We start from the raw sequence: 9,002 nt of genomic DNA on the forward strand, positions 1-9,002 counted from the left end.
ACAACACCCAAATAACCCAACATTGTAGCATGTAACAAATCCCAGCACCCTATGAATGTAACCCTCTCAGAATCCTAGTCTTTGAGTGTGATGGGGGTTGGTCCATCTTGTTTCTAAAAGTGCTTTGTCATTTACCCATAGAGTACATCCTAGCCAGTAGAGTAGGTTAGAGTCTAATATACCAATGAACTAGAATACTGTAGAAATACAGGGATCACTGCTGATGCCTAGAAGTACAAAATACATAAGCTCTCAGACAATGATGAGTGCAATAAACAATAAGTGCTAGAGTTGGTTAGATGACATAAGTGTAATAAACAATACCATCAGTGTAATAAAATACCCTACAATAATTAGTAGTTTAGTTAGTTACTATAGGAGCATGGTCAGAGGTCATTTAGATATTCCATGACTATCCCATGCATTTAAAAACTGCAAGGGACTCTGCTGTCTAGACAGCAATTGGAAGTTCATTCTACCACCTGGGAGCCAGGACAGAGAAGTGTCTTGATGCTTGTCTCCATGATACGAGGTCTGAATCTAGGTGAGATTTCCTCCACTGCCTCTCTGCAGTGCTTAGTTCTCTTCTGTGGCAGGGGAGTGTTTGTTAGCTAGGGGGAAGGTAGGGAAGACCTTGCAGGTCTAGAGGAGAGAGAGCACAGAAGATTCATTGATGACAGTGTAGAAATGAAAGTATTTGTAACTGTATCCAAAGAGAGAGAAGACAGAGTCAGGCTGAGGAAGGGTGGACAAAATAGTAGAAGTAAGGGAAGAGGGAGTTATGAAGTACAGATTGTGACAGAAGTAGGAGGAACACGTTGGGTAGGACTGGATGGAAATAGAAGGGAGAGAGAGCAGGCTAGAATATGATAGACATTATAGTCACCCCCCTCCAACTCTCAGTCTGATGTCATGGTGATCCGGGTGAAGATCAGGTCCAGAACATTGCATGCTTTGGGAGTTGGAGGAGACTGGTTGAGGGTGAGGTCAAATGCTGTCAACAGCAGAAGGATGCAGGAGGAATGTACACACACACACACACACACACACACAATAATATATCTATCTATCTGTGGAAAAAAGGCCAAACCCTAAATCAAATTTAATACTCCTAATAAAACAGAAAATGAACAACAGTTTAATAATGCTCGTGAGACCTGTGCTACCATTTGCTCATCACTGCTCATTGCTGCAGTGAACTGTTAGGGACAAAAGCTGGTAAAAGGAAACTTCACTTACATAGTCTTGTACACAAAGATAAAATAATGAAGAAATTTAAATGTTTTTATAAAAATTATGCAATTTTGTGTTTGGCCCTTTTTTGTACAAACCTTGGAATGCTTGAAAATCTCTAAAGGAAACAGAACTTAAATGAACATCTCTGTCATTATATTAATCAAAATATCTTGGTTCACAACAGGCAAAATGGAATATATTTTTAAAATATTAAATAATCTGCAACAAAGCCACTAGCTAACTAATTAAAAAAAAATACTTGGATAAATACTAGCTAGCAGCTAGCTAAACTACAAATGTCCTGAGAAAAGAGGAAAAACAGTGGCCTGTCTTCTTGGACACAAGGGCCATTCCTTCACACTGATCACTCGTGTACATTGGTCAGTTATCTTACTAGAATGTAATAGTGTATAAATATACAAAGTACAAGTTTGCAAAACAGAGACTGTGAAAGTAGGTATATTTCCAAGCAATGCTAGGGAGTCTACATAAGGTATCATATATCCATGATAAACTGTGAATAGTGATAAAAAGAACTTCTTTACAAATAATTTATTTACAAAAAAAGACAAATTAACCTAACAATTCAAACTGGTACCCTTTAGTCTCACCACAATGCAATTTAAAACTTGTAACTTAACAGGTATGTCAGCTGGAATGACACTGCAAACTCACTTAACTTCCCCCAAACAGAAAACTATGCTACCCACATTTGTTACCTATAAATATGCTCAAATATAATTATTACAATAAGACATAAGACTACTGACAAAAAAACATTCCAACATACTTTATAACTCACATGCCATCTCTATGCAATCATAACTGCGCACAGATCACCACAAATTACATGCTTTTCCCCCCCATAAGGAAAAACGGAGCAACAGCAGATTTAACTTCTTACTTGAACAAATGCATACTGACCTGAGTCCCTCTGTGGGCAGCATACATTACAGTATCTCCTACACAGGTGCAAGTTGTGTTCTGCAGTCTCTTGGGATGGTTTTTGTGGCAGGCCTCTAAAGATAAAGAAAGACAAAGAGGGATAAAAAAACCCCCCTAAAAGGCTACATTTTTAGAAAGAAAATCGTGCTTGCTTCAGCTTGATACCTGCTTAGTATTTATTTTTGCTGTAATGTTCCACTACTCTAATGTGGTCTGGTCTGTGGAGAAGCATATCAATAAGAATTTCATTGTGCACTTTGGCAATATACATGGCAAACATAAGGGAAAAATTACTTTTAAAAAAGGCATCGCCATATTTGATTCTACCAGGTGGACAACCTTAGAAAACATTTCTTTTGTACTTTAAATTTGTATACTGTATGAAACTGCCACAAAACAAAAAGCATTGTAAGCCCAATATGAAATCCATGCTGGTTAAGGTTCTTGTTAAGGCATACACTCTTGAACAGTGGCGCAAGTTTCATTTCAACCACACCTGCCAAAAAGCACCAACGCCTATGCTCTTGAGGTGCATATTGTAATGGTTTGGAAGGGAGGAGGCAAGACGCAAAAGTGCAGGAGGTTCTTTATATGAGCGAAGGAAACAAACATGGAAGGCTAACAGAGGCTAAAACAGACGTGAGACACGAGAAAAAGACTTAAGCTAATCAAAATAAGCAAAGGGCAAAGTAATATATTGGCGGATAAATGGCAAAAGGCTTATTAACAAAACAACGGAACAGAAGGCGGTACACTTCAGGAAACTAACGAGAAAGTAAACAGCGACAACAATAACTACACCAAGGCTAACCTCGACCGAACAACCCAAAATAACCGGCATTGTAAGAAAAACACAAGGCTTAAATACATGATCTAATGAACGCTAAAAAAAGACACAGGTGCAAATCATGAGGGGCGGAAAAAACGAAACTAAGAAACGGAATAACAACAAGGAAGTAAAGGAAAACAAAGACGCGAGAGAAAAACCATGGAAACATGGACGCCAAGAGGGTGGCCAATCGTGACACATATACATATTTTTAATACCATTTTTTTCTACTAAAGATATCATGAAATATTTGGTGCCTCGTAATAAAAAATATCAGATATGAGCAAAAGGGCCAAAACATATCAGCAGCAAAAAATGATCAAATAATATTTTGTGGTCAAAATTATAATCCCCCCTCAACTAGATCAATAATTAATAAAAACAAACTTTATAACTAATGCTTCTATAGTCTGTAGTAATAATGGCAAGGTTTCCAGAGATAAAATTCAATGCCTTTGCCCAAGAGTTTTTGAATGTTGAAATAGAGATATAAAGATCTACTTCACATTAAAATAGTAAATAAACACCCAAATAGGAAACGCATGTCGGATTTCCCTCGCTTCTTCTGAAACCGCGAGATCACAGAATTCGGAATTAACTAGCCTACACTGTCATAAAACTTTAACAGTTCTCGTCAGTGAGTAAGGGGGTTGCGTGGTAAACTCTGACGCTCTCATGCATTTTCAGAAACAGGCTACTGTGAAGTGCAAGCAATCCAGAGCAGCAAGAAAAGCGTTGTTTGGATTAAACTAAGCGACTAAAACCATCATTATCGCATGAAAGCTGAAAACTATTTAGCGGTTTCTTATACGAAATGTTCCGTTCCACCTGACAGGGTGTAGCTAATATAGAAAAATTGTGTATAAAGCTGGCAAAAAATTCAGCTAGCTTCAGCCTCTCCGTTTTACAGCTCGACATATACCATCACTGGCGCTTTTAGAGGAAAGGACGATTTGACCAACATGAATAGCCAATTGTAAAACTGTGAATTTAAATGTTTTATAACTGACAAGAGAAATAACTGCAAGGTAAAAAACATCGAAAACAGAGCCGCGAGTTAGACTTGAGCTGCATCTACTCAATCTCCTCCGACATCTCCTTCAGTCTCGCGTACTGCCCTCTCCCTCAGCTGCTCACTCGTTCATATTATGATAGCTCTTTCCCCAACGGATTTATAACAACGCTATGCATTTAAAATGCGCGAAATATGTGGGAAATAACCTAAACAAGATAACGCACCTTGGGCTAAGACCAAACCAAACTACAGTCGAAACTCTTATAGCAGGCTAAATTAGTTATAATAACACTTTGTAATAGTGAAACCGATATGGGGGAGATATTTTAACTTAGAAAACACTGCTAGATAAACAAATACAAAATGCCTTTATTAAGCAGTTTTAACACTTCATTGTTCATTGGTAATAGTGATAACAGATATGCGTTATTTAACTTAAAAACACTGCAACCCGACCCAAAGGTCCATACAAAGGCCTGGATTTATTTAACCAGATTAATATTTGTGTGTACACATTTAAATTAGCTTTTTTATTTTGACGTTTAAATGTAGTACAATCTATGAATCATACTCATTTGATTAACTGATTGATGGTCGTTCTTAATCAGACATAACAGAACATTTATTTGCTGACTAGTAAATCAGGTTTAAAAAATAATTGTAGCCAATTTCTGAATAGGAATGAAGTAATGAACTACTTCAATGGACTCACTATCATGTGGTCTCTGTAACACATCGTTGGAGGATCAACGAGAGGACGTAATTACATCCTTATGAGATTGGAGGACATATCGCTTGATCCAAAAACGACGTAAGATGTCTTCCCAATTAGCAAAGGAGTTCTATATTACGTTTCCCAGACGAAATCTGTATACATTGCGCCGATATAGTTTAGGCGTGTATTTTCTATCATGGCACCACCACCAGCCTTTAGAAGCAATGTTTAGCTTAACTAAGATATTCAATAAAATTCCACAAAAATTGTTTAGTGATTTCTCTGCTCACTTACCAAACCTTGCAATTGATTGATGAGTTTAATCTGGTGCATTTAAGCAGGTCAATCACCAACCCACACTTGTTTCTGGTTCTCTCAGACCAAGCTTTGACACCACAGGCCTGAATTAATTAATATTAGTTAAACACACCTGATTCAATTCACTTATCAATTGGTAGGTTTAGTAGGTAGGTCTGAGCAGAGTACTCGCTACCTTCGCTGGAATCCATAGGTCCAGGGCTGGATTTGACATCCCTGCTCTAACATGAAATCAATTTTGTTACCTTTTTATTACTTTTAGAGAACACTTGAGAACGTCCTACTTTGGTCCCACAGCTAACATTTCTCATAGAATTAGTCATTTTTAGAAGTTATTTAAGCTTTAACGCTAAAACTATATAGCAGTATTTGCACATAAATGGGTAAAAGAACATTGAACATCAATTCAATTCTCCATCGATTTTCAAGAACCAGTTCTGAAGTATCCTACCTTCGCACTGATCAATTATGGGTTTCATTTTAGCGCTATACCTCACTGCTAACTTTTGCATCTTTAATAGCTCTCTAATTAAAATGCTACATTGTGTCTATTTGTAGCGCGGGTTTGTTAGGCAAAAGTCTAATGTTACGTGAATTACAACCAGAAAACTTTATTTTGTTTATTTATGGTCAGCCATGCCATATCGTCATATCATGCATTTGGAATAGTTGGAACATGTGATAATGTAAATTATATTGTCTAAACCTCTCCACAGCACTGGGAGAAGTAGGGACACTGCTATACTTGAAACAATAGGTGTCAGTACAGAGTGCAAAGAACACTGATATTGGTTATTTAATAAGGCAAAGAACCTTCTGAGAAACTGCTTATTGCACTTTTAAGTATTATATCCAAGAGACACGTCTGGGAGTATTTCCATTGTGGACAGTAAAACTACACTTGCCTGTATTAGGGCTGCATCATCTCTTTACAGTCATAACATCTGGATTTCTTCAAGGTATTAAAGGATCATCTCTCACTTTGCACATTCCCCTCAATTGCACTTAATTAGTAACTTCCTTATTTGCTATTCAAAGGCTGTGCATTACAAGAACAAACAGAGAAGTGGGTATCTTTAATGAGTACTCTCACATGACTGCTGCACCCCAAGCTAAACAGAATTTTCATTATTAAACATGAAAATAAGACAATTTATGCTGTATAGCTAATAAAATCAGACATGGTCTTGTGATGTTTACTGCTGTTTTCACAGCATTTACCAAATTCCAGCAAATACTGCTTAAACAGCTAAGCGAACAAAAGATTGAAATCTTTTTCTCTCTCCCCTCCCCCACCTCCCACTCCACACCCATCCACCCATCAGGAATCTAATGCCATATCCAGCATGGACCGCTTGGGCTTTTGGCCATGTTTGGGCAATAGAATCATTTACTCAAGAGAAGTTTAAAATACATTCCATGTTCATGTTGACTTTGTAGAAAAAGTTCTCTTACAGACTTACATACACTGTTAAACTGCTCTCTATTTGTTTGAATGAAACAATACTCCATGCCATAGCTTTAAATGGTAAAACTGGCTGAAATGTTTTTTAGTTCAGCACAAGGCACAGTAAACTGGGTTAACAGTAGAATCACATCTTTCTTGCTCTTCAATCTCACTTTAACTGTGTCCAATGACTCATGTTTTGACACGGGCTAAAAGTGGAGCTTGTGCAGCAAATTTATCTCTGTCTTTCCACAGTTGGATTCAAGAATGCAGGCATCACCTTTGTTTTATCGGTATGATTAGTCCATGGTACCTGTCTTGGGGTCTTTCAGATAAGGAATTCTCAACAGAATGTCAGGAATAGTCTTTGTAATTCATCTTGTTGTAGCCTGCCATCTGGACTCTACACACTTTCCACAGTGGTCTTTTTGTTTTATCTTCTGTGCAGTGTTTCAGCTCCATCACCTGTAAAACCTAGGCAGTGGTCACTTCATCTTGCTTGGGCTAGTTCTTTACATACATACATACTCTCAAAAAATGCAGGAAGTATATTCATTGCTGGAATGATCGAATTGAAGCATTTGATAATTAAATACTGCTGTCGAGATCTACAAGGAAGAGGATATGGGCAGTGCCAACAAGCAACAAAACAAACTAACTTTAATCCCAGAAACCTTAACTGCACAAAAAACCAAGTGTACCAAAAACCTGGCCATTTCATAACTCTAATTAACATAAAATACAAGGGGTGGCACTTGCCCTCTATCCTAGCATGTCCTTACAAATTTATCTCAAAGTGTGTGTACACACTATATTTCTAGTCCTGCTTTTTGCACATGAGCTACAAGTTCTACTAAAGACAAAAACCTAGCAGACTGGCAGTTCTATTAAACATGTTTCAGTCCAGCTCTGACTTCTTCAGCTAAGGTCTGATGTTGAGTTTTATGTCCTTTGGCTCCTCCCTCATGAACCAGACAGAGTTAATTAAACAGTGACAGCATCCAAATAACCTATGAGAGAGCAGGGAACACATCATATCACACAGGGACAAAGAGAGAAAGCCAGTTCCAATAACAATAATGTAAATAATAATAACCTTTACATTCTAACATGTCATTTCTTGCCGAGACTTTGCTTATCTTGGCTGTGTAACATCTTTAAAAAAGAGCTTTACCTTGATTCCATATGCCATAGCAAGCATTACACTTTGTAGAGCCTCAGTATGCATTTCAATGGTTTAATGGGAAAAAGTCTGCCCTGCATATATGCATTATTCCTGCATCTCTGGAATAAATAATGTTTCTCTTTGTCAGTTCTTTCTGCATCAGTATTAGGGATCTTTTTGCTGGGCTTGACTTGGTTACTCTTTTAAGTCATTTTCACAGTTTCCTGCCTTTAATGTTGCAGTTCCTGGAGTGATAGCTCCATGAGTTTTTGTTCATTTCACTCTTGTGATGTCCATTTTCATTTTTCATTCATCATCATCTGCCAGCATTGAATCTTCTGCTGCAGTAAAAGGTCATGACCTTGACCTACAACATCACCACAGTTACACAAAATAAAGATACCAACACAAGAATTTACATTAAGGTTTCCTTCCTACTTGTGTTTTTGTGTAAAGCCCTTGTGGTGAGTCATCTGTGATCATATTCAGGACCTTTCATTATATGTCTCTGATCTGATTGTTTTATTTAGGGTTTTTTTTGTTGCATTTTCTTTCAGCACTGACTCTGTATGTAATCTTAGTGCTGTCAGTCCACAAATATATTATGCACTTTATCACAATTAGCAGTACTCTCTTGGGTTGTTCATAAACCTTTGCAAAGCTTTCAAAACGAATGATTAGTCACTAACGTATGTAGGTAACAACTGCAAGTGTTGCTGTGCTCTGGTCCATAAAACTGCCTGCTTATTGAATGCCAGTGATTGGGGGGTGGGCGGCGCAGCAAACTTTGACTGCTAGAGGTGGATTGAACAGTACATTAGTGCACTAGAGAGTTATCCATACAATACCAAAATATTTACATCAGAAAAAAAAAATTATAAAAGGAAGTTACAAAAGAATATTAACAAAAACTAGAATGTGAAAGACTAAACTGCAGTCTTTTCCTGCTTTGGTTAGACTAAGATACATTCTGTACAGCTCCCTTTTATAGCCTGTAGTCCTTCCAGCCACACCCAGAGCATATTAAAAATAATTATGGAAACTAAATAAGACAATAATGAAAGATGCATGCTATTCAATCATTTAATATTACATCTCATGACTTATTAAATTAATTCTCATCTCAGTTCTGTCCTATCCCACCTGTAGCAGACGCTCATCTTCTGTGAGAGAAGTTTATTTGGCTCATTTGTAGGTCAACACTTACTTCGCATCTGTATAATTTTAAATTTAATAAATGTTTCCAGAAGTATATCATTTACTTTTATACTTGTGTATTTTAAATGAGTGAAAATGACAACAAACTAGTTTATCTGACTGAAAAATTTGTTA

General features: G+C 37.2%; 1 long non-coding RNA gene across 2 annotated transcripts; it reads right to left on the reverse strand.

Moving 5' to 3' along the window:
- Positions 1-528: 528 nt before the first annotated feature.
- On the reverse strand, positions 529-3,116 carry LOC145653044 (uncharacterized). Of its 2 annotated transcripts, XR_014119294.1 has the most exons (4): positions 2,678-3,116; positions 2,347-2,399; positions 2,161-2,255; positions 529-994 (listed from the first exon to the last, which is right to left on the reverse strand). It is a non-coding gene; the product is annotated as an uncharacterized LOC145653044 (long non-coding RNA). The 2 variants fall into 2 exon arrangements; XR_014119293.1 differs by having other exon boundaries at positions 2,347-3,116.
- Positions 3,117-9,002: the final 5,886 nt, after the last annotated feature.

The sequence above is a fragment of the Electrophorus electricus genome, chromosome 22, assembly GCF_041902795.1.
Source record: "Electrophorus electricus isolate QZ-2024a chromosome 22, ASM4190279v1, whole genome shotgun sequence".
Lineage (NCBI taxonomy): Eukaryota > Metazoa > Chordata > Actinopteri > Gymnotiformes > Gymnotidae > Electrophorus > Electrophorus electricus.